General features: G+C 45.0%; 1 protein-coding gene across 2 annotated transcripts in view; it reads left to right on the forward strand.

The window, feature by feature from the left end:
• The window catches only part of UXS1 (UDP-glucuronate decarboxylase 1), a 270,558-nt gene that overhangs the window by 168,416 nt on the left and 74,897 nt on the right, over window positions 1–27,245 (forward strand). The gene's annotated exons all lie outside the window — the stretch shown is intronic.

Genomic DNA, 27,245 nt, shown 5'->3' on the forward strand with positions numbered 1-27,245 from the left:
CCAGGCTACAGCGGATCTCTTGCATTCGCTGGAGTTTTTCATCAACATTGCAAAGTCTCGCCTGACTCCCTCTCAGAGCTTCCCTTTCATCGGAGCAGTTCTGAACACCATGCAGTTTTGGGCCTATCCTGCAAAACGGCAAGCCTGGAATATACAGGCTGTGATACCAAAGTTTCAATCTCTATCTTGGATTTTGGCGAGACTGACTGAGGTTGCTGGGCCTCATGGTCTCTTGCAACCTACTGGTAAAACATGCCTGCTGGCATATTCAAGCTGTGCAGTGGCACCTGAAGTCAGAGGGCACTGCATCAATCAATAATATGTTTGGTGGCATGTGTAGCTGCAGATACACATGCTGTGCATAGTCCGCCGTCTGGTGTTGGGCTCGGAGTGTTACAAGTTGTTTTTCTAAGAAGAAGTCTTTTTTCGAGTCACGAGACCGAGGGACTCCTCCTACTTTGGTTCCATTGCGCATGGGCGTCGACTCCATCTTAGATTGTTTTTTTTCTGCCATCGGGTTCGGACGTGTTCCTTTTCGCTCCGTGTTTCGGGTCGGAAAGTTAGTCAGAATCTCGGGAAAATACGTCGGTATTGTTTCGTTCGGTATCGGGTTAGATTACAATCGACACCGAATCTTGAAGAGCTCCGGTAGCCCTTCGGGGTATTTTCGATCCCCCGTCGGGGCCTGGTCGGCCCGACCGCGTGCAACATCGAGACTGATGGAACGGACCCCGTTCCGATTCTGTCCTAAATGCCACAATAAATATCCCTATACGGACCAACATTTGGTCTGTAACTTGTGCCTGTCCCCCGAGCACAAGGAGGAAACGTGTGAGGCCTGTCGCGCGTTTCGGTCGAGAAAAACACTCAGAGACCGAAGAGCCTGGAGGTTGCAGATGGCGTCCACGCCGACAGGACATCAAAGGTTCGAGGAGGAGGAAGAGGAAGAAACTTTCTCCATCCACGAGTCGGATTCCGAAGAATTCGACGTCGAAGAGCAACCAACCGTGAGTAAGACGTCGAAGCAAAGATCACACGAAAAGACAGACAAAGCCCAGGGGACGCCATTGCCAACAGGCCATGGCTTAACCGATAAAGTAGGTGACCGTCCATCGGCACCGAAAAAGGGCGAGCCGGTGCCGAAGTCGTCCGACTCGGGTCGAGACACAGGCACTCAGCAATCTCGGGACCGAGAGAGTGGTGCAGAAAAGGGTCGACACCGAGATAGCGGCACCGAAGCTGCTCGGCACAGAGACAGCGGCACCGAAGCTGCTCGGCACAGAGACAGCGGCACCGAAGATGGTCGGCACAGAGAGGGCACGACACCGAAAAAGAGAAAAATCTCGTCGGAGCCGAAAAAGACTAAAGACACGGTTTCGATGCCAAAACACCCGGCAAGCGAACCGAAAACCAGTTCCTACTCAGAGGAACAATCACTGTCCTCCCAACTAAAAAGACACAGATTTGAGGAGGAATTACAAACAACAGAAGTAGATCACACGCAGAAGCGTATCTTTATCCAAGAGGGTACAGGGAAGATCAGCACTCTTCCCCCAATTAGGAGGAAAAGGAAACTTGACTTCCAGCAACAAGACAAGCAACCACAAGCAAAGGTGGCAAAGAAGGTAAATCCACCACCCTCTCCACCACCGTCAACTCATGTATCACCAGCACAGACTCCACCACAATCACCGGCTCATACCACCATGAGCCAAGATGATCAGGATGCATGGGACCTCTATGATGCTCCGGTATCGGACAATAGCCCAGAGTCGTACCCAACTAAACCCTCACCACCTGAGGACAGTACAGCATATGCACAGGTGGTAGCTAGGGCAGCCGAATTTCATAATGTATCGCTACATTCGGAGCCTATCGAGGATGACTTCCTCTTTAACACCCTGTCCTCCACCCATAGCCATTATCAAAGCCTTCCTATGCTCCCAGGAATGCTAAGGCACGCTAAACAGATTTTTAAGGAGCCAGTTAAAAGCAGAGCAATAACTCTAAGGGTGGAGAAAAAATACAAGGCACTGCCCACAGACCCTGCTTTTATTACGTCACAACTGACACCAGATTCAGTAGTCGTAGGAGCTGCTTGTAAAATTGCCAACTTGCAAACATCAGGCGACGCACCACCTCCAGATAAGGAGAGCCGCAAGTTTGATGCAGCTGGGAAAAGGGTTGCAGCACAAGCTGCAAACCAGTGGCGCATCGCCAACTCGCAAGCACTCCTAGCGCGCTACGACAGGGCCCATTGGGACGAGATGCAGCATTTCATCCAGCACCTCCCCAAAGAATTCCAGAAACGAGTGCAACAAGTGGTTGAAGAAGGACAAAATATCTCCAACAACCAGATTCGTTCTTCTATGGATGCAGCAGATACAGCAGCAAGAACAATAAATACTGCTGTAACGATAAGGAGGCACGCGTGGCTGCGCACATCTGGCTTCAAACCTGAGATACAGCAGGCAGTGCTCAACATGCCGTTTTTAATGAACAACAATTGTTTGGCCCGGAAGTGGACACTGCAACTGAAAAATTAAAGAAGGACACGGACACAGCCAAAGCCATGGGCGCACTCTATTCCCCGCAGGGCAGAGGCACATTTGGCACATTTCGCAAAACAACTTTCAGAGGGGGGTTTTGGGGTCAAGCCACAGAAGCCAGCACCTCACAAACAAGACCACCTACCTACCAGGGAGAATATCAAAGGGGAGGCTTTCGAGGCCAATACAGAGGGGGCCAATTCCCAAGAAACCGGGGAAAATTTCAAGGTCCCAAAACCCCTCAAAATAAACAGTGACTCACAAGTCACACAACCCCTTCACACAACACCAGTGGGGGGAAAATAAAGCCTATTCTACAAATCTTGGGAGGAAATAACAACAGACACTTGGGTCTTAGCAATTATCCAACATGGTTATTGCATAGAATTTCGCCAACTCCCTCCAAACGTCCCACCAAAAACACACAATATGTCAAAACAGCATATAGACCTTCTAGGACTAGAAGTTCAAGCATTACTGCAAAAAGACGCAATAGAATTAGTACCAAGTCCACAAAAGAACACAGGAGTTTACTCACTGTACTTTCTAATACCAAAGAAGGACAAAACTCTGAGACCAATATTAGATCTCAGAACACTAAACACCTACATCAAATCAAACCACTTTCACATTGTCATGCTACAAGACGTAATACCACTGCTGAAACAGCAAGACTACATGACAACGTTAGATCTAAAAGACGCGTATTTCCATATACCGATACATCCCTCGCACAGGAAATACCTAAGGTTCGTATTCAAAGGAATACATTACCAATTCAAAGTGTTGCCAAGACCAACTCGCTAACAAAGTGTTCACACCACACAGATTATGTTATACAACCCCTTTACAAGCTGGGTTTCTCCATCAACTATGCAAAGTCACACCTTTTGCCATGTCAAACACAGCAATACTTGGGAGCGACAATCAACACAACAAAAGGGATAGCCACTCCAAGTCCACAAAGGGTTCAAAATTTTCACAAGGTGATACAAGCCATGTATCCAACACAAAACATACATGCAAAGATGGTATTAAAACTCCTAGGCATGATGTCCTCATGCATAGCCATTGTCCCAAATGCAAGATTGCACATGCGGCCCTTACAACAGTGCCTAGCATCACAATGGTCACATGCACAGGGTCAACTTCTAGATCTGGTGTTGATAGACCGCCAAACATACATCTCGCTTCTATGGTGGAACAGTACAAATTTAAACAAAGGGCGGCCTTTCCAAGACCCAGTGCCACAATACGTGATAACAGATGCTTCCATGACAGGGTGGGGAGCACACCTCAATCAACACAGCATCCAAGGACAATGGGACATACATCAAAGAAAGTTTCATATAAATCACCTAGAACTGTTAGCAGTATTTCTAGCATTGAAAGCATTCCAACCCATGATAACCCACAAATACATTCTTGTCAAAACAGACAACAAGACGACAATGTATTATTTAAACAAACAGGGGGGGACACACTCGACACAGTTGTGTCTCCTAACACAAAAAATATGGCATTGGGCAATTCACAACCACATTCGCCTAATGGCACAATTTATTCCAGGGATCCAGAACCAGCTAGCAGACAATCTCTCTCGGGATCACCAACAGGTCCACGAATGGGAAATTCACCCCCAAATCCTGAACAATTACTTCCAAATTTGGGGAACACCTCAAATAGATCTATTTGCAACAAAAGAAAACGCAAAATGCCAAAACTTCGCATCCAGGTACCCACACCGGCAATCCCAAGGCAATGCTCTATGGATGAATTGGTCAGGGATATTTGCGTACGCTTTTCCCCCTCTCCCTCTCCTTCCATATCTAGTAAACAGATTGAGTCAAAACAAACTCAAACTCATACTAATAGCACCAACATGGGCAAGACAACCTTGGTATACGACACTACTAGACCTGTCAGTAGTACCTCATGTCAAACTACCCAACAGGCCAGATCTGTTAACACAACACAAACAACAGATCAGACATCCAAACCCTGCATCGCTGAATCTAGCAATTTGGCTCCTGAAATCCTAGAATTTGGACACTTAGGCCTCACTCAAGAGTGTATGGAGGTCATAAAACAAGCTAGAAAACCTTCCACTAGACATTGCTATGCAAGTCAATGGAAAAGATTTGTTTGTTACTGTCATAATAATCAAATTCAACCATTGCATGCATCTCCGAAAGATGTAGTAGGATATTTACTACATTTACGGAAATCAAATCTAGCTTTCTCTTCCATAAAGATACATTTCGCAGCAATATCTGCTTACCTGCAGATTACTCATTCAACTTCCCTATTTAGAATACCTGTCATTAAAGCGTTTATGGAGGGCTTAAAGAGAATTATACCACCAAGGACACCACCTGTTCCTTCATGGAACCTCAACATTGTCTTAACAAGGCTCATGGGTCCACCTTTCGAACCCATGCATTCTTGTGAAATGCAGTACTTAACGTGGAAAGTTGCATTTCTCATTGCCATTACATCTCTAAGGAGAGTAAGTGAAATACAGGCGTTTACCATACAAGAACCATTTATTCAAATTCACAAAAATAAAGTCGTTCTAAGAACAAATCCAAAATTCTTACCAAAGGTTATCTCACCGTTCCACTTAAACCAAACAGTGGAATTACCAGTGTTCTTCCCACAGCCAGGTTCAATAGCTGAAAGAGCACTACATACATTAGACATCAAGAGAGCGCTAATGTACTACATTGACAGAACAAAAGAAATTAGGAAGACAAAACAACTATTTATTGCCTTCAAAAAACCTCATACAGGAAATCCAATTTCAAAACAAGGTATTGCCAGATGGATAGTAAAATGCATCCAAACCTGCTATCTTAAAGCAAAACTAGAACTGCCTATTACACCAAAGGCACACTCAACCAGAAAGAAAGGTCCAACTATGGCCTTTCTAGGAAATATTCCAATGAACGAAATATGTAAGGCAGCAACATGGTCTACGCCTCATACATTTACTAAACACTACTGTGTAGATGTGTTATCTGCACAACAAGCCACAGTAGGTCAAGCCGTACTAAGAACTTTATTTCAAACTACTTCCACTCCTACAGGCTGAACCACCGCTTTTGGGGAGATAACTGCTTACTAATCTATGCACAGCATGTGTATCTGCAGCTACACATGCCACCGAACGGAAAATGTCACTTACCCAGTGTACATCTGTTCGTGGCATTAGTCGCTGCAGATTCACATGCGCCCACCCGCCTCCCCGGGAGCCTGTAGCCGTTTGGAAGTAATCCTCAACATTTGTACATTTGTAAATATATTACTTTAACCTTCATTTTGTACATACTTATTCATTCCATTGCATGGGCACTATTACTAGCATACACAACTCCTACCTCACCCTCTGCGGGGAAAACAATCTAAGATGGAGTCGACGCCCATGCGCAATGGAACCAAAGTAGGAGGAGTCCCCCGGTCTCGTGACTCGAAAAAAGACTTCTTCGAAGAAAAACAACTTGTAACACTCCGAGCCCAACACCAGACGGCGGACTATGCACAGCATGTGAATCTGCAGCGACTAATGCCACGAACAGATGTACACTGGGTAAGTGACATTTTCCTTATAAAGCACGCTATTCACCCGTGAGGGTCTCAAGGCGCTAGGTGGTGGGGGTTACTGCTGCTCGAAGAGCCAGGTCTTGAGCTGCCTCCGGAAGGCGAGGTGGTCCTGGGTGGTCCTGAGGTTGGCGGGGAGGGAGTTCCATGTCTTGGCCACCTGCCGTGGTGCGGCGGATGCGAGGGACGGCGGCGAGTGCAAGGCTGGTGGAGCGAAGTTGACGGGTGGACGTGTAGAAACTGAGGCGATGGTTGAGGTATTCGGGTCCCTTGTTGTGGAGGGCTTTGTGTGCATGGGTGAGGAGCCTGAAGGTGATCCTTTTGTTGAAGGGAAGCCAGTGCAGGTGTCTCAGGTGGGCGGAGATGTGGCTGTTGTGGGGTATGTTGAGGATGAGGCGTGCGGAGGCGTTTTGTATTCGCTGAAGACGTTTCTGGAGTTTTGCGGTGGTTCCTGCGTATAGGGTGTTTCCGTAGTCCAGGTGGCTTGTGACGAGGGCATAGGTCACAGTTTTTCTGGTGTCGGCGGGGCTCCAGCGGAAGATCTTTCGGAGCATGCGGAGAGTGAGGAAGCAGGAAGATGGGACGGCGTTGACTTGTTTGGTCATGGTGAGAAGCGGGTCCAGGATGAATCAGAGGTTGCGTGCGTGGTCTGAGGGGGTTGGTGCGGTGCCCAGGGCCGTGGGCCACCAAGAATTGTCCCAGGCGGACGGGGTGTTCCCGAGGATGAGGACTTCTGTTTTGTCTGAGTTCAGCTTCAGGCGGCTGAGTTTCCTCCATTCTGCGATGTCTTTCATTCCGTCCTGCAGGTTGTAATCAGGAAAGTATCAGCTGGGTGTCGTTGGCGTAGGAGATGATGTTGATGTTGTGTTTGTGTGCGATGTCGGCGATGGGGCTCATGTAGACATTGAAGAGAGTCGGGCTGAGCGAGGAGCCCTGTGGGACGCCGCAGATGATCTCTGTGGGATCCGAGCGGAACGGCGGGAGGTAGACTCTTTGGGAACGGTTAGAGAGAAAAGAGGCGATCCAGTCCAGGGCCTGTCCTTGGATACCGGTGGAGCGGAGGCGGGATATTAAGGTGCGGTGGCAGACAGTGTCGAAGGCAGCCGAGAGGTCGAGGAGGATGAGGGCGGCTGTTTCTCCGTTGTCCAGCAGAATTCTGATGTCATCGGTGACTGCGATGAGGGCGGTTTCCGTGCTGTGGTTGGCTTGGAATCCGGACTGGGAGGGGTTGAGCAGGTTGTTGTCTTCGAGGAATTTGGTCAGTTGCTTGTTGACGGTCTTCTCGATGACTTTGGCCGGGAAGGGGAGGAGCGAGATGGGGCTGAAGTTCTTCAGGTAGCTGGGGTCCGCAGTAGGTTTCTTCAGGAGAGCGTTAACTTCTGCGTGTTTCCAGCTCTCGGGGAAGGTGGCACATGCAAACGAGCTGTTGATGATGGTCTGGAGATGGGGGGCGATGATGTCGTCGGCTTTGTTGAAGATGAAATGGGGGCAAGGGTCTGAGGGGGCACCGGAGTGGATGGTGTTCATGGTAGTTTTGGTCTCTTCCGCGCTGATGTGTGTCCAGGCGTTGAGGGTGATGGCTGGGGCTGTGGGTTCTGTGGTGGTTGGCTGGGTCTGTGGACCGAAGCTGTCGTGTAGGTCGGTGATCTTTCGATGGAAGAAGGTAGTGAGGGAGTTGCAGAGTTCTTTTGAGGGCGTGATGGAGTTGGAGCTGGCGTTGGGATTGGAGAGCTCTTTGACGATGTTGAAGAGTTCTTTGCTGTTGTGAGTGTTCTTGTCTAGTCTGTCTTTGAAGGATGTTCTTTTGGTGGCGCGGATCAGCTGATGGTGTTCGCGGGTGGCGATTTTGAGGGCAGACATGTTTTCTACGGTGTAGTCCTTGAGCCAGGTTTTCTCGAGGGTACGGCAGTTTTTTTTTTATTCCTTGAGGGCGTCTGTGAACCATTGAGGTTTCCTGGTGTTGGTCTGTCTTGGGATGCGTCTGAGGGGTGCGAGTTTGTCAGCGCAGTTGTTGATTCATTGTGTGAGGCTGAGGGCTGCGTTGTTGGCGTACAGTGGTGATGGTAGGTTGGTTGTGGCTGAGAGTGGAGAGTAGCTGTTCAGTGGAGATTTTGTTCCAATGTCTGCGTGAGATGGGTTGTGTGCGAAGGTGGAGAGTCTTGCGTCTGAAGGTGAAGTGGACACATCTGTGGTCAGTCCAGTGTATTACGGAGGAGTGGCTGAAGGATACGTGGTTGCTGGCGGAGAAGATGGGGTCGAGCGTGTGTCCGGCGATGTGGGTGGGGGTGTTCACCAGTTGCTTGAGACCGAGGTTGTCGAGCAGGGTGGTGGTGGTGTTGGTGTCGTTGTTCTGCTCCAGGTGGAAGTTGAGGTCTCCGAGGAGGATGTAGCCCAGCGAGGCTAGGGCGTGCTGGGAGATGAAGTCTGTGATGGATTCGCTGAAGAGGGCGCGTGGTCCAGGGGGTCTGTAGATGAGAGTTCCTCTGAGGGTGGTCCTGGGGTCGGTGTGGATCTGGAAGTGCATGTGTTCGGCGGCAAGGGGGGTGTCTTCGGTGGAGGTGGTGACGTTGATGGAGTTCTTGAATATGATGGCGAGTCCTCCTCCGACTTGGTTGGTGCGGTCTCTCCTGGCGATCTTGTAGCCATCGGGGATGGCTATCGCGATGTCAGGGGCCGAGGAGGCGTTCATCCAGGTCTCAGTGATGAAGGCGACGTCCGGTGCGGTAGAGTCCAGGAGGTCCCATAGTTCAATGGCGTCCTTGTGGATGGAGCGTGCGTTGATGAGGATGCATTTGAAGTGGTTATTGGCGCGTGGGCTGGCGGGCGGGTTGCAGTCGCGGTGGAAGGTATGCTTGCAGGTAAGACATGCAAAGGGTCCATGAGTGCGTTTCGGGTTGGCTTGGAAGCAGGTTGTAGAACGTCCCGGGTTGAGTGCATAATACACGATTGGGTCTGCGGCAGACCCCTCTCCCTTCCCCATCCAGATCTCCCTGTGGCAACAGATGAATCAAATCTGGGTTTGGTGTGGCCATCTGGCCAACCATCTGGCAGAGGTGGAGATCAGAGGACTGTGGTATTCAACGGATTCCTAGCTCCACATCACTTTATTGGAGCTGAGAGAGATCCATGTGGCACTGAAAGCCTTCCTACCGTCCATCTAAAAGAGGCTGGTTCAGGTGTTCAAACACCACCACCACCAGGTGTATTGGACTCTTTGCCAAGAGGTTCTGCGCCTCTGCAGTAGGCCGGAGCACCAGGACATTTTCTTGGTTGTTCAGCACCTGGATGGCTCTTTGACTGGCAGATGCGGACAAGCTCAGCCAGAGGTGCCTGATGAAACGGGAATGGTGTCTGCATCCAGAGGTGGCATGCTTTCTGTTACTAGAGTAGCTCGATCTCTTCACCAACCACCACCGACAACACACAATGTCATTGCTTCTTTGTGTTTGGAGTTTCCAAGGTGGCTCTCACTCAGACGCATTTCGTCTCGAATGGATTTCAGAACTCCTGTACATTTTTCCACCGATGCCACTGCTGCCCTGAGTTCTCAAGAAGATTCGGACTAACCAAGCCCAATTCATCCCAGTGTCCCCGGATTAGGCTCTGAGGGTGTGGTATACAGCTCTCCTGAGATTGAGCATTGGTACTCCGATCAGGCTGCCCCTTCTGAAGGACCTATTGTTGCCACAACAGGGCAGGCTGCTGCACCTAACATGCGCACCCTTCAACTTTGTTTGTGGTTTTGTGTTCCACACGCTGGATTGTTCCCCTTTCTGCATCTCTTTCCCGAAAAGTTTTTGTTGTTTGAATTTTCTCTTGCCCAGCAGGGCCTTGCCCTGGCCACTATCAAAGGTTATTTGCCTGCCATTTCAGCCTTCCTGCAGCTCCCAGATTAGGTTCCTTAAAGTTTTGCAAACATCTCTTTCCCCATTTGTCACGTCCCAGTGGGATCTGAACTTTGTTCTTGCTTTTGATCATGTGTACTCATTTCGAGCCGCTCCATTCTTGCCCTTTACAGCTCCGTACCATCAAGGTTGTCTTCCTGGTGGTCATTACATTGGCTAGGAGGTTCAGGGACCTTCAAGCTTTCAGTGAGCCCCTCCATACATTGTTTTTTCTGGACAAGCTGGTCCTCCGAACGCAAGCCTCTTTCCTTCAGAAAGTGGTAACCCTCTTCCATGCTGGACAAAGTATCACTCTGCCTGCCTTCTACACCCTTCCAAGGAAGGGAAGAGACTCCATCGACTAGATCTTAAGAGCTCCTTCCTTTTCTATTGATCACACCAAGCCCCACATAGTGGACGATGAGCTCTTTATTGGGTTGACTGGGACAAAGAAGGGCAAGGCTGTTCAAAAGCGCTACTTCTCTCGCATTATACTGTATATCAAAATTGCTACACAGTAGCGAACTAACAACCGCCTGAATGGCTGCATATCCATTCCACAAGGGGCAAAGCAGCCACACCACTGTGTCAGTGTGCAGAGTCCCTGTCCTGGACATCTGTCATACAGCCACTTGAACATCTCTGCACATGCTTACCAAACACTACTGCATAGACAGGCAGGTCTGGTATCTTGCCCGTTCGGTCCTCCAGGACTTCTTAGGTTAGTTGGTTCACAGTCTCACCTCCGGGAAAGTATTGCTAGAGTATGCATTCTAAGATGAGGAACAAGTTACACACCTTCGGTAACGCCTTATCCGGTAGATAACTGCAGATTCCTCACCGATCCTCCCATCCTTCCCGCTCTGCGAACTGGGCTCTTCCCCAATAAATCCTGCTACATTCTGGTTGTCACTGTACATTTGTCTTAACATAGCTCTGCGTTTAAGGTTCAGAAACAGTCACAAAAGAAATTGATGTCAGCTCGCCGAGATGTTGCTTATAAATGCACTTTGATGTCCCTTCCTATCAAGACGGCCCATTGATGCTAATGTGTGGTACTGCTCAAGAATTTTCCATATCTAGTCTGACGTCCTGGGAATATTCCACGGTGAGGAATTTGCAGTTAGATAGTCTCTACCAGATAAGGTGTTACCGAAGGTCAGTAACTTGTTCAACAAGAACTTTGGGGCAGATGAGAAAGAGAATTATTAAAAGAGGAAAATACACAATTTAAGTCAAGTCCTTTATGTAAATCAAATTACCCCTGGAAAGATATTCACACCATTGGTTACATTTGTCTGCTGTGATTACCGGAAAGGCTTTTGAGTGTAAAAAGGCTACTTGACTTCATAGATTTTGAAATTGTGTGCATTTTTCCAAAATGTCTTGAGTGGGACTGTTCAGAGTTGCCTCAAAGAGCCTTTCAGGCAGGGCTTAAAGACCCCAAAAAGAGTGGGAAGAGCCTGTCCAATGAATGGTCTATGATAAGCTTGTCTTTTCATTTGCTCTTCATGAACTGGAAGTTATCAGCCCACATCATGGAGGTATCTTACAGCAGACTTCTCAAACTATCAGCTCATAGTTTACTGGTAGCTTTTTAGCTACTTGTAAGTTAGTCTCCTGTGGGCAGCCCAGCTCACAAAATCTAGAAGGTTTTGCTTCATAAAATTAATTTATGTATCCCAAGATTAAAAAATGTATAAGTGAGACGCAAATGTGTGGGTATTCGTCATTTTGAATCTTATGATGGGACAAAAATGGTTGAATTTCTAAATATATTTAAAGCTGATATGTGAGCAAAAATGAAGTGGCATTTGGGAACTTATTACTGATGTTATTTTCTTGGAGCATGGGGCATCACAGCTATGGCTGTTATGTACTACCCATGATTCAAGGGTTAGAACGTGAAACTTAATGACACAATTGAAAGTAAGTGAAAGGAGATGATGGGAGGGAAGCAAGGAAGGACAGTCGTGGAGGGAGGGGGCAAGGGAAATTTAGGACTACTTCGTGAAGTGCATCTCCAAAACCTAATAGAACCACTAATGGGACAGTGTAAACTATCATGGCATGAGCTTGATGGACAGCAATTCCGAGCAGTGGTAAAGCATATGAGCCTGTGTTTAAAGGGGGTTGGCCCAAAGACCAGTTCAGTCTGCACTTCTGCTAGTATACGTTAAGTGATGGTAACAGGAGTTCTCCAAAATAGCTACTGACATACGTGTTGGTCTTTTTTTGTTTTTTTTTGTTTCTGTTTGGAGCTTGATCTCTAACTAAAGAAAAATAAATTGACAGGGTGGGGCTCAGAAACAAAACTGAGGAAGCAGAACGGGGGAATGAAACACAGGAAGAGCTGAGAAGCAATATAGCAAGACATACCAACACTGAAATAGGGTCATAGAAGCACACAGCATAACAGAGCAGCACAGAGACCGAGGGAAGCAACACTGGGGACCAGAACAACATAGGAGGGAAAGAGAAGCCAGTGGCAAAACAGACCAACACTGAGATGGGGAAGAAAGCACACCAGAAAAACAGCTGACAAACACATGCACTCTTCTAGAGTGCTCAACTAAAATGAAAAAGTAGCACCAAAAACAACCAATGTGCGGTCACAGTATTACGTCTGTGCACCAAGGTTGGGACAAATTCATGATGGGGGAAGTAAAGGCCATACAAGCCATTGAATAAGAAGCAAGCGAGCGTGACACAACCAGTGCTAAACAATAAGCAGTCTGGAAGACCACTTTAAGCTACCTAAAAGTCTCTTACCATTCAACGCAAGACCTAAAAAGAATGCAGTAAATGTCCCAGTGCATCTTCTCATCTGTCAAGTAAGATGGTATTGCCTTCCTGAATGGAGTTCAGCGTTATCACCATTTTATTAACATACTCACAAGGGGAATGTAGCTTTAATAGGATTTAATCTATGGAAGCTGAAACTAGAAACGCTGGCAACAGCCTGAACCTCGCAATACTTCAGGGCATTGATAGCATACAGGTTGAGTTTTAAAATCAGGATTTCATCACCTGCACTCTGACAATGGGTCCACAGACCGTATCGGGTATAGAAGCACCACACTATACTCCTGACCATTCCTAAAGCTGTATCTTAGTTTTTCGTACTCATTTGATACCATTTGACTACTCTGAAGTTGTAATATGTCATTGTGAACAATTAGTGACTGCTAATTCATAGTAGTTGTAGAAGATTTATTCTTAGCACTTATACATTTCTTCAAATCACTTCTAAAATGGGTACTTGAGCACATTATGACAAAGTGAATACAAATATTACTAATTGTCCTACTAAAATGTCTTTGGAGTATTTTTTTTTTTAAAGAAACTTATTTCTATTTTTCTTTTATCAGATCCTCATAAAAATAGTTTTTTTGCTTTGGAGTATTGTGTTTAACAGGGGAATTATGGGAACACTTCATAGTAGGAATTTTGTGGTGCCCCCGCAGATTCCAAAGTTTTAGTCATTGAAATGTAAGAAAATGTGTGATTTTAGGCAAGACTGGACATTTTCAAGGCGTTGTGGGTAAGAACATGTCATGGGATCCATTGGAGACACATCACCCTGGACTCGTGCGGGTGTCTAGTTTGTTAAAATATATGGCTTTGGTAGATTTCTCTGGGTGATGGCCAAGCCCAGATCCAAGTACCACAGCTACCTCCTTGGTCAAAACAGGTTATTTTTATATATTTTTATATTTTTTACAAGAAATATTTATGTCTTTACGTTGCAGTTTGAGGCCTCTTGTGTTGCAGGCGCTAGGCTGAGCCACGCAATTGTGAGAGCGCTTGTCTCGAGAGAAGTGTGGGGGACACAGAATAGTATAAACTTTTATCATGAATTACATTTCTCTTTATTATTGTCTTACAAATGTATCACATGAATGTGTGTGTGTGTAAACCCAAAATGAGAGGTTTGCAAATACCCACTATTCATAAACTGAGGGCCATATTTATACTTTTTGAAGTAAAACTGCGCTAACACAGTTTTGCGTCAAAAAAATTAGCGCCGGCTAACGCCATTCTGAAGCACCATGCAGGCGCCGTATTTATTCAATGACGTTAGCCGGCGTTAGCCGCCGGCGCTGCCTGGTGTGCGTGAAAAAAAATGACGTACACCAGGCAGCGCCGGCGTAGGGGAATATGGAGGTTGGGCGGCAAAAAATGGGGCAAGTCAGGCTGAGGCAAATTTTTCGCCTCAACCCGATTTGCGCCATTTTTTCTGACTCCCAACCCCCATTGAAATGACTCCTGTCTTAGCAAAGACAGGAGTCATGCCCCCTTGCCCAATGGCCATGCCCAGGGGACTTCTGTCCCCTGGGCATGGTCATTGGGCATAGTGGCATGTAGGGGGGCACAAATCAGGCCCCCCTATGCCACAAAAAAATAAAATAAAAATACTTACCTGAACTTACCTTAAGTTCCCTGGGATGGGTCCCTCCATCCTTGGGCGTCCTCCTGGGGTGGGCAAGGGTGGCAGGGGGTGTCCCTGGGGGCATGGGAGGGCACCTCTGGGCTCCTTCCGAGCCCACAGGTCCCTTAACGCCTGCCCTGACCAGGCGCTAAAAAACTACGCAAAAGTGGCTGGACGTCATTTTTTTTGACCCGCCCACTCCCGGGCGTGAGTTTTGCCCGGGAGTGTAAATACGGCGCACATGCCTCGGAGTACATTTTTTAGACGGGAACGCCTACCTTGCATATCATTAACGCAAAGTAGGTGTCCACGCTAAAAAATTACGCAGACTCCATGGACTTTGGCGCTAGACGCGTCTAACGCCAAAGTATAAATATGGAGTTAGTTTTGCGTCGGAATTGCGTAAAAAAAACAACGCAATTCTGGCGCAAACAGAGTATAAATATGCCGCTGAGTGTCTTGTGTACGTTTAAGAAATACACAGGTTTCCTTTATACCCATTGTTTTATTCATTAGATTTTACCATATGAATTACTATTTGGTCGGCACACACTACAAAATCATTACAAATGGAAGCTTAGTTATTAGATCTGAGGATGGCATGTTTTCAGACAACCAGCAAATAAAATACATTGTGGCGACTAGAAAAGTCGTAAGGACGTTAATGGTACATTGCTCTTGTAAATCACCCATGGGGGCAAATAATTAGAAATGAAAACATTGTCACCAGTTGTTATTTTTCCTACTTATTGCTATTATTTTGTTTATGTTCAGAGTGTAGTTTCTGGCGGAAAGCCATGTGCAATCTACACAAGTGACCCCTTGATGAATTCGGATTTTGTCTTGTTTTCAGAAATGTTTAGCTTTCCAGCTTCCCCAACTGGTTTCACACCTAATTTCACCACAGATTGCAAGTAGGCTAAAGGCTGAAAGAAATTAGTAAAAATGGGCTACCAGTTAGAAAAATTTTAGAAACTGGGGTAAAAAAAAAGGCTTACCTCTTACAACTGTTCTTGTTGCTGAAAATTAGGAAGATCGTAGCACAGCAAAACTTTTGTTAGTTCAATTCTTAGAGTAAACCATACTCTTTTTATTTCTCTGCACGTTTCCCTTTTATTTTTTCAAAAACACATTTCTGCTTTGTTTTGGCTATTTTCTTTATTTCCTCAAGGGGAGCCACAAACCCCAATATTGGGGGGTAGGGGGGAGGTCTGGTTTATTTTTAACTGCTCTTTATTGCACATATTATATCTAAGATGGTTCAGTCCTGTGGGTTCTGTCCGAGCGTTCTTTTCTTTTAATAACACTGAGTCTGCCTCTTTCTCTAATGTGGGTTTTAAGTGAGTCAAGTGCCCTTTTTGTGCTGTAGTTAGAAACTTCTCCATGTGTAGTAAAGACTGGTTCCTTTCCCAGATGCTACTCTGGATGCTTCAACACTGTTGATCTGTGTGAGTGTTTTTTTTACCTTTTGATTTCTGTGGATCCCCAGTGAATCACCAGAGGAAGCCAGGGACCACCGCCTGAGCAGTTTGTGTATTTTGACCCCCAAAAACACATATACTTCAAATAGGTACTCAAATGATGGGAATTATTTAATTCATGAATAAAAAAAGTAAAAATATAAATTTTAATAGGAAAGTAAGAGCTAGTTGTATTTCTAAAATACGAAATGAAATGCTAAACTGTCCTTTTTGCTCCTAATGCATGCTTTTTTGTCAGCACCTACCATTCACTTCCATTTTGTAGCCCCAGCTTCTCTGTGCCTTAAACAGCCCAGTGAGCAAAAAGCAAAGAAGGTGGTAGGACACAGACTTTGTGCTTTGTATTCTTGAACCTTTCAGACCGCTTTTTCCTCTACCCACGACTGTTTAAATTGAACTCTTGGTTTCTGTGCAATTTGTACTTTTATAACTGCTGTGTTTTTTTCCTACATGTGATCGTTTACATTTCTCTCCTAGCTTTTCCCTATGCTGTGCTTATGCCTATAGAAGGCAAGCCACCATCCCACCTGTATTAACAAGGTAAAAAGGCACACTAAACCTCAGAGGTTACCCCGAGTGTGTTTAAAAGACTGCTTAATCTGCTGTATGTTTTAAACTGTGTTTGGAAAGTGTGTGTAGCACTCGTTTTTGGCTAGAAAAAGTGATTTGTTTAAATGCGCGAAAAACAGTAGTTTTAGTGGTTTTAGACTTGGATCTTACCTGCAGGGTTGAACAGGAACTGCAAAGTGTGGATTGAGCCTGTCTGTATCCAAGGAGGTTCTGACTTCAGGTGCAGCTCCCTGTCTCCCTGCCCACCAACCTGGGCTTAAGGTCACATGCCCCTTATATAACTTTCTTACTAGTGTTGCGTAGGCTCTCATTATTCTAATAAGACTACTGGATTTTGAGCGACAGAATCGCCCGTGGTGTGGGAGACTAAGTCTAACCCACTGCCGGTGACACCTGTCACTCCCATCAGGGTTTTGCTCTGGCTAACTAGCAGTGCCTCATCTCTGCCCAAGGTTAGGGATGACTGGGCAGCCGAGCACATGACATACTTGGCTTCTCAGGGAAGTCGTGGTCACTCAGGCCTCACCAGTTTCTCTCATTTACAATTCAGTCTCATATATAAATGACAAACAGAAGCAGTATATGTTTCAATAATGAGTTTAATAAAACGACTGCATCTTAGATAGCAAAGCATGAGTTGCAATAACCAGGACAACACAACATGACTATTACAATTGTGACAAGACGAGTGAAGCATAAAAATAATGCTATCATATTTTCACTATACAATAGACTAGCTCCTACCTAGGCTATGATAGCACGGCATGTTAAGCTCAAATTCTGCCTTTCAGGTTCCCCTGGGAAGACATCAACCCCCATACCTGAGCAAAGGCCTGCGGTCTGCGTTAGCATCTGTAGTGAAGCATTCAGCAATCAGCATACAGTCGTGGTTCCCTGGCTGGAATCTCCCGCTAACGTATAAGGGACAAGGAAGTGTATGTTCTGAGAAAATGTCCCTACGTAAGGATGTGTATTTTCTACGAATGTTTGAGACTAAACTTCTACCACGTTCACCGGCAATGTACCGTGCTGTAGCCTTGGAAGAAGCACAGAGTGATCAAGAATATCTTGTTTGAGAACAGAGTGCTGGCCAAGGCAAAAACAGTTAGATAAATGGAAAATAAACAAGACCGTAAAAATGGTTATTGTAACAATAAGACGAAGCTGAATAAAATATATCTAGGTTAAAGTGCGCAGCAGCCTAGTGTGTTAAAATAATGTGCATGGAGCTATAACTAAAATGGCTACACAACACCCTCCCCTTGTCGGTTGAAGGTGGTTCAAAGCCTAAAGACATATAAAATTGTTACAAAAAGCTCAACCTAAGATATATATATATATATATGAAAGCAATGTTAATGATGACAAGACGAAGGGACACGTGAGCATGTAAAGGGACAATTTAAAGCATAAGCATGTGACATAAAACCGAATTTCAAAAGGCAAAGTCAATTTTGAAAGGTTCCACTCGATTCTAGGACCATAGAGGACAGGAGATCTTCCACTTCGGCCAATGTTAAAGTTGGAAAGTCATCGCTAAGAAGGATCCATGGAGCAGTTGTGTTCCGTAGCCTCAGCCAAGGCAGCATTCCGTGGCGTGCCCAGTGATGAGTCGTGAGCTACATTCTCCAGGAAGGGCAACTCTTTAGTAGCTTCTCGTAGCAAACGCAACCTTAATGCGCATGTCTGGTAATGAACCCTCAGTGAGAACATCAACAGATCAGCGTCCAATGTAGGCAAGAGCTGCGTCGAAAGACCGACTTCCAGTGCATGTTCGAAAGAGCACCAGAGGCACTGTAAGTCAGTATTATTAGACAGGAGACTGAGGTGTTCTCTAACCGCATCTAGTGAGGAAGTTCTGAACCATTGCTGGCATAATTTCCCTTTACTATATGTTGTAACTATACCCGCAAGTTCGGATGATATATAGCGAGGTGTCCAGCATACTAGTTCTAAAACCTCCCGAGGAGTTGATAAAACGTTGATGACACCCATTGGTATCTATTGGCCACAATAACCACCCGCCAGGACGTGTCAGTGAAACATTAAGTGTACCACTCTGGACCCATTAGTCGTGCTGATCTTAAACTGCATTTGTATATTTTTGCCATTTATAAAACTTTGCAGGGGCAGGTATACTGGGCGTGTTTAATTCCTTAATTTTAGCTAAGCCTAAACAACTTGTTTGTTGTACTATTTCATTTAAGAATATCATTTGTACAGGTATGAGGCATGCTCTAAATAAAGCTTCCTTTCCCCTAATTTGCCAATATCGTCATCATCATCAAAAAACTTTATTCAATTGTTTTTTCAATCATAAAAGTCATTATACATAAAAGAAAAAAAAAATCAATTTTCAGACAAAAAAGGAAAAAAATGCAAAGAATAAAATACGCATAAATATGAATATAGATGCAACAGGTAAAAGTTTAAGAAGATGATAAAGGTTAATAAATAATTTGATTAAAACAGATAAGATAATCTCAAATGTGACGCTTAGAAATCTCACCCATTTGCCTCAAGGCATTGTCTGGCTTTAATCACTGAGCACAGGAACAAAGCTAATCCATTGCAAACCATAATAAAGAGAAGGGATAAAAGATACAAGAAAGCTGGACGACATTGTTTAAAATACATTAGTTTTAAAAGTGGTATCACAAGCATTTTCCTAGAAGTTAAATAAAATTTACAAAAAAAAAGTATGTGCATTGTATTTTGATCAGAGACATTATCGCAGGGGCATTTTTGCAGTTGTAGAGACCAGTCATTAATCAGGGGAAAACTAACGAGGCGATGGAAAGACTCTAGTCTCAAGTGCGTCAGGACAAACCGATGTCTTGGGTTGGTGACTTTGCTTAAGTATGGTTCCATACCATTCGTTTGCTGTATCATGTGGTTTCTCCTGACACTATGTTTTTTTGCCTCCGCATCCCATCTCAATTCGGCCAGGTGGGTGAGGCAAATGTTTTTCAGGTCTTTCCTGGAAATTGTTTTCAATTCATCTGGAATAAAAAACAGCTCAGGGTGGCCTAGTTTAATAAGAAAGTGCTTTATGTAATTTAGCCATGGGATTTTGGACGAGTAGGTAAGTGCTAGCGCATCTGCTATGATAGCCCTGTTCAGCCTCGCCGGATCTGAGGTCCATACCTTATGCCAGAGTAGAATTCGTTGGACACGAATGAGATCTGTGAGGTATGTTACTCCCATTTCTGAATGGCATACTACTGTTGACGTTGATTGCGGGACACTTAGGACTGTTTTCAGGAGAGCGTTTTCAGTCAGCTGTAGGGTAGTGCAGTCTCGATGTCCCCAGAGTCCAGCCCCATACAGTGCTACTGAAACACATTTCGCATTGTAAAGAGTCATCATGTCTTTAGGAGTTGCTCTCCCCACCCTTTTAGAAAACATTTTTATTACCATAACGGTTTTCGTGAATAACAATTTCCTCGCTTTTATGGCTTGTACCCATGTGCCTCTGTCATCAAACACAATGCCTAAATACGAGAATATACCTGTGTCGACTAGCTTCACGCCTTTTAAGTCTATGTGGCAGTTCTTTGTGTGGCGTCTGGAATATGTCATAGAAAAAGTTTTAGTGTGATTAATTTTAAGGCCCAAGACATCCATGCAGTTATCAAAGGTTGTTACTAGTCTTTGCAAAGCGACTGGAGTGCAGGCCATCAGAACAGCGTCTTCCGCATACAAGAGGGCCGGGATCTTCCGAGAGCCTACTTGTGGAAGATCATTACAGGCATTGGAAAGAGTCCCCTCTAGACTATTGATATACAAGGCGAACAATAGGGGAGCTAGCACACAACCTTGACGCACCCCTCGTTCAATGGGGAAAGATGAAGTGCATTCACCCTGATGCCCATAGCGAACCTTGGCGTTTGCACCAGCGTACAAATCCCTGATAAAGTAGACTATGGTAGTATCGACCCCCATGTCCAACAGAATGGGCCACAATTTCGAATGCACCATACAATCGAATGCAGAGGTTAAATCAACAAATGCAAGGTATAGTGCTCCAGGCTTGGCCCTTGTATATTTGCCAAGTATGATCTCTTGGTTAAGGGCCTTTTCCGTTGTCCCTATACCGGCACTAAACCCGTATTGTAGCTCAGAGAGGATGTGATTTTCCTCTATCCATTCTTGTAATCTGTTTAAAATAATACGCCCACCCGCAATCTTTGCAAGTGTGTCGAGAAGTGAGATGGGACGATAACATGCGGGATTATGGCGATCTCCCTTTTTATAGATTGGAATAATTATGGACTCAGCCCAGGTCGGGATGGAAGTAGTTGAACAGCAGGCGCGTAGCACCTGCGTCAATAGTGGCCCCCAAAGAGGGACGTTAGATTTATAGATGTCAACTGGAACTCCATCCAGACCTGGGGCTTTTCGGCTTTTACTTGCATTGATAGCGTCAGTGACCTCGTTTAGAGTAAATGGTGAAATGGGGTCATGAGAGTCTAATTTAGGGAGATTTATTTCCTGTGCCAAATTTTCTGAGGAATATACGGCAGAAAAGAAGGTAACCCACTCATCTTCAGTGATGGCAATTTCAATTTTTGGTATTTCTTCATCACATAGAAACGGGGAGTTCACAATTTTCCAGAATTTAACATTATCGTTCCGGAGACTTGCATTTTAAAGTTCTGTTTTCTTTTCTTTATGGCATTTTTATACTCCTTCCTCTTTAGACTCAATTGATGTTTATCTGGGTTTTGTAAGTGTAAATAGCATTTTAGGTTCTTACGGGCTTGTGTGCATTCAGCATTGAACCAGCCTTTATTCTTCGGTTTCAATTTGCTAAAACTTGCCTGGAGAAACTGTTTTACACCAGCCGTAATGACCATAAAGGCCTCGATACAATCTTGTGGGCTCGTGTTATCTGCAAGGCAGGTATTAAATTCATTAGCATAGTTGGTCACTCGTTGTTTCATGAACCCTGTAGGTTCAATGTCTGACCATCGGATGGTATAGCCATTTCTTGCTCCCAGTTCAATATTTCCTACTATCTCCTCTATTTCCCTGTGTATAAGAAGGTGTTGGGGAAATGTAAGGCCTACGATTTGAGGGTTATGGTCGCTGAATATGGTATCTTGGATGTCATAATCAAGAACATAAGGGAGGAGGTTATTGGAAACTAGTATAAAATCAATTATCGTATTAGCTTGCCTACCGTTTAAAGTGGGTTTCAGTTGTGGTCTGCCCTGGGTCAGACAGTTGCACAGGATGAGGTCAAGACTAAATAGAACTTCATTCAACATGTTGCCTGAGTTATTATGTATGAAATGTAGTGAATTATCATCACCATCAGGGGCATAAGGGCAGTAGCCCTTAGTTGAACTAGGACACAAGTATATGTTAAAATCACCTCCCCACACAATATAAGACTGTTTATCTGAAGAGTCACATGCTCGGTCTATATCATCCTGGAGGAGGTTAAGTACAAGTCGGAGATCTTGAGAAGGTACCTTATTGTAAAAGTTAATGACCACCAGTTGTGCAATATTTTTTAGATGACAAGTAATCACTTGATAAAACGTGTTGGATATTAAAACAATATCCTTGATTATATCACACTTATTGGATATAAAGGTACACAAACCGCCCTTAGCCCTGCCACATGCAGAAGGAACGGCAGGAGTATGTAGTGTCCTATATCCATTTATGTGAATCGGGTTCACAGACCAGGTCTCTTGGAGGCACACCCAGGGAGAGCGCTGGATGTATTCTAGCCAGGCCTCATTTTCCATCTTAGATCGGAGGCCAGCCACATTCCAAAATAAAAATGAGAGATTGTCTTTACGCATTGTTTTTGCCTGGCCCACAGAGGACTTATCAGTTATCTGAGTTTTACCTAGGATAATATTGCTTTCTGTGCATACAAGAGAGGTCGGGCACAGGTGGAGGTTTTTATTGGCAGGGCTCTTGGAAGCAGTTCATCATTGAGAGGTTGTCTAAAGGAAGGTTTCATGTCCAATCGTTCTTCTCCAATAGCTCCTGCAGAGTTGACTGTGCCCAGATGAACGAAGTCTGATGTTTCTATAGGGTGCTTAAACCTGCAGGATTCCTTGTCAGATGATAGTCAGTCAGTATCTTCCATGCTAAGCCCCCAAAATCTATTCACAGTAGAAATCGTATATTGCGACTCAGGCCTGGTACTATAGTCCTCAAGACGGGGGCCAGGTCCATCGTGGCCTTTAATGCTCGTAAAGAAAAAACCCAAAGGAAGCAAGGCAACGCCATGGTCAGTAATCTGATGTGGGCTTAAATTTCTTAAGATGTCTTTGACCAGCGTAGGGGTTTTAAATGAGAGACCTACGCAATCGCCCTTGAATATTTTTTGGTTTCTACCCACCCATTTCACCCTTCTGACCATCTTGATGTCTTCAAAAAGTTTATTTGTCAAGCCAGGTTTCAGACGAGTTGCAATCCAATTCAGGGCCTTGTTCCTCAGAGCTGCCCATGATTCCCCCCGTGCTCCAGATAGAGTGGGAACGTTGGCAAGGACTGCCACATATGGGGTTGCCGCAGGAGGGAGGTCAAGTATGTCTCTCCCAGTTAAAGGGGCACCCTGATAAACTTTAGGGATAATTAAGTGTTCCCCTCTTTTTGGCAACATTTTGTGGAATTGGGCATTGCTGGTTCTTTCAGGTGAGACACAAGGGTCAGCTTGTCTTTGGGTAATCTGAGAAGTGGGTGGTTGGGTCTGATGTGTTAAAAGGGGGCCTGGCATTGGAATCTGTTTGACGGGGCTGTCGTATAGTTGAGGTTAAAGGGTTTGTTAATTGTGGATTAAATGTTTTAAGCAGACAGTCCATTTTACCCTCCAGTTGGGTTAGGCGTTCCATTACTTGATCAAGACGTGTACTAATTAATTTTTCTAAAGCAGTCAATGGTTCTGCTGCACTAGTTTTCCCTTTCACTGAATGGAGTTTGCTCTTGTGATCAGATTTTAGGTTTTGAGGGCGAGTTTGAACGTTTTGGGTGCATGCATTGGGTTGTGCTTTCGAGGAGCCGTGTCTCACATTCGCAAGCGGCTCTTGATTGGATAGTATGTCCTTCCTCACTAGTTGGGGTTTCCTCTTACGTTTTGGTGAGGGAGGATGGTCATCACCATCTGAAATAAAGTCAATTGTATCTTGAATACAACCATTATTAGTTTTAATCTGGGTTTCGCTTTCAAAAGGCGTTGCCAAGTACTCAGGAGTTGTTAAAGGGGGGGGATTAAGGGGTACTGATGGCCTGTTCTGGGTAAGTATTTTTCCCTCGACGTTGGTGATCTGTTTGTCGATTTCCCCCATAGCTCCTGAGATAAATTTCGAAATTGACGTATGTTTTTTTGGAAGCGAAATGTCATTTACGCTGGGTTGTTTTCTTTTTCCCATAGTTACTAGCTGCCTTAAGCACAAGAGTTTTATAATAGTTGACCGCTAGGTGGAAGTTCACTTAGGAGGTAAGATAACCAACAATAACTAACAATTGTTTATGGGAAGGAGGAATGGTAGATGGAATTATCCCAGTATTTTGGGGGGTTTTTAGGAAAGGAGAGGTGCAGGCCACAAAGTATGATTACAGGGGGTCAAGGAGGAAAAACACAGTACCTGGTTTGGTGAATTGCGAACCAAGTCCGGAGTTTGCGGAGAAGATCTCAGGGGGGTGGCCCAGCCCAGCCTCTGACGAGCGCAGGACGGGCCCGCCCTTGGCCCGGGCTTCGCGATGCGGGAGCGCGAACGGTGATTTAAAGGGCTCCTGCCCTTGATTGCTGTGCCCGGCCTCCGCCTTCTCCTTCAAAACGCGCTACCAATGTCTATTTCCCCATACACTTTTTAGATCAATTGACTTCAGCCAATATTCATAGCTTCTATAGATAACAGGGAAACACAGGATTCCGAATATATAAATGTAGTATTGGTCAATAGTATGTTTAACTTTAGTAGGTGGTACTTTAAAATAATATGACTCAGCAATATTTACATTGTGCCCAGAAAAATATGTAAACTTCTTCAGAATATGTTTTGGAACTCCCTCGTGGTGGAGTCGGACAATGTGCCCATTGTGTATAATTAAAAACAGTTTTAGGGCTGCTCGCTCTATGTATGAAATGGTGCCCATAATAATGATAGCAAAACATATCGTCATAATTCTCTTTAGATTGATAAACATCTTCGTTTTCAAATACAGTATAATACTGCATAGAATCAACTGTTTTCACATCCCAATCATCAGAAACAATGCCTGGTATTATTGTATTGTTCATTGATAGTTTGAACACATATGGTATTTTAATGACTTCTGTGGGACCGTATATGTCAAACATTACTTTGTCCCAAACAATCCCATCAGGAATTGGTACTGCGGAAATGTTCACAAATGAGAAGTCTCTTCGGACCTTGTATGATGAAAAATTAGGTTTTAAGACCTCCTCCACCAATTCAACTGTTGATTTTTCAGGGAGAAAATGACCTTGTATTAACAAGAAGAAAGTGGCAACAAAACCAATCCAAAGTAGGAAAGCTAGGACAGTCAAAGAAAGCCACAGATAGTTCCATGGAAAAATAAAATATGTATTTTTAAGCCGGTTCGTTAGCTTACGTGCTTTTCACAATTCAGGTGTCGAGGAGGCGAATGAGTTTGAGATGTTATCATTGAAGTCGGCAAAAATTTCCAGAAGCAGTACGTGCAAAAGCTGGAGCCGTGGTCATCGGTGGAGTTGGTGTTTCCCGTGGTACACAATAGATAGAACCATCCGTTTGTGTTGAAATTGAGTCCAATCGGTCAATTATTTCAGTATTGTTCAATGTTATTGGAACCAATGCAAGATCATCTTCCACCCTCCCCAAGCTCAGAGAGGTATCAGTGTTGCTGTTAACAACTTGTAGAGGGACTTCCTGACCAGTAGTGAGAGGGATTCGGGAACTACTGGATGTTCCTCTTGGTCTGCTGTGCAGGATCGGCCACATGGTGTAGTTTGACATTGTCGATGGAGACAAAACGATTTTCTTTGGCACCTGCCAACGGTGGTAGAATCACAGTTCTGGTACCGTGTATGCCCAATACTGGGATTGGTGCTCGATAGAAAGGGCCAAATTCTTTTTTCACAGTGACTTTTTCACGTACGAGATCCCCGACTCTGGGAATCCAGCCGGTAGGTGTTACAGGTACATCCTTGATTCCTGTGGAGGCAGCACTGATAGAAGAATTATCGTCACGGAACTGTTGCATTTCCTGTAAGACAGTGACACATTAATTAATGTCAAAAGGTACTTCTACTGCCTCTACGCCAGGACCATCAAGATCCGGAACATACATTTGAGTTCCGAACAGGCACTCATATGAAGTACGACCCCCCAGGGACCTTCTAGGCAGATTATTAAGTGCTCTCTGGACTCCATACAGGTGATTAAGCCGACTACAACCTGTACCTAAGACTCTGGCTGTTAAGGATTGCTTTAAATCACAGTTTAATCGCTCCACAACGCTATTTCCCTCGTGATGAAATGGAGAGGAGTACTGGAGTTGGACACCCAACGAAGCCATGGCGTCCCTGAATGCCCTTGAGGCGAAAGCAGGGCCCTGGTCTGAATGGAAAGTCGCAACCGCATACGTACCGATAAAGGCTCGCAAATCTTTAATAACAGTCCGAGCGTTGTGGCCACACCCATAAAAATCTGGAGCATGAATCAACAGCGACTAATATATACTTGTATGCTCTATCAAGTGTTAGGGGAGTGCAATGGTCCAAGTACACTCATTGTAATGGTTTGTTTGAAATCAGTAGGGGTGTCTGCGGCGGGCGTTTGGCAGTGGCAACTTTGATTTGTTGGCAGATGTCACAGCAAAGGACATACTGCTTAGTCTCCTTGTAGAGGCCTGGCCACCAATAACTGGCTTGCAAGATCGAAATTGTAGCCGCCACACCATCATGGGCAGATGCCACCCCCTCATGCGCTGCTTTAATCAATTGTGATCTTATCTCTCTATTGGGAATGTCTCGTACCCCTACGCCTGGTATCTTAACCTCCGCATTCAGCATACCTCCCATTCGGTAGGAATATTTGTCAGGAAATCCTTTTGGATAGGGCGTACCATTAGCCGTAGCTGTCACGGCAGCCCATATGTCTGCGTCCGGTTTTGAACTCTTAACGAGTGACTGCAGCCACAGCTGACTTTGCAGCTTCATCAGCCAATGTATTTCCATCACTGTGTATCCCAACGCGCTGGTGTCCAAGTGTATGTACAACATGGGCATTTGGTAGCGTCTCTTTTAGATCTGCTACTTTCCCCCACAGAAGTCTGTGTTTAATGGTGTTGCCTTTGGACATCTCTGAACCCATTCTGGCGATGCAGATATTCATTGAAGGACTGGACACAATAATATGAATCACAAACAATCAGTGTAGGCTGTGCATGATCCGTATGTTCCAGTGCCATCAACATCACTTTTAGCTCTGCCAATTGTGCTGTGCTATCCACTAGGGTTTGCGTAAATGTATGTAGGGGTCAAAATGTATTGTCCTCCATGTAACCACTTTCAACAGCGCAAGCAGCAGAATATTGGTGTTTTCTCCCAGTTGCAGGTTGTGCTGAGCCATCAGTGTACATGACTATGATATTGATCGATAGGCTATGTATTTGCCGGAACTGGGTATTCTGGTTCATACTGCAAAAATTCTTGAGTTTGTAATTTTGGGTCAAAGATGTAGCCCATTGTATCCAG

Source organism: Pleurodeles waltl, chromosome 8 (assembly GCF_031143425.1).
Source record: "Pleurodeles waltl isolate 20211129_DDA chromosome 8, aPleWal1.hap1.20221129, whole genome shotgun sequence".
In the NCBI taxonomy this organism is placed as follows: Eukaryota; Metazoa; Chordata; class Amphibia; order Caudata; family Salamandridae; genus Pleurodeles; species Pleurodeles waltl.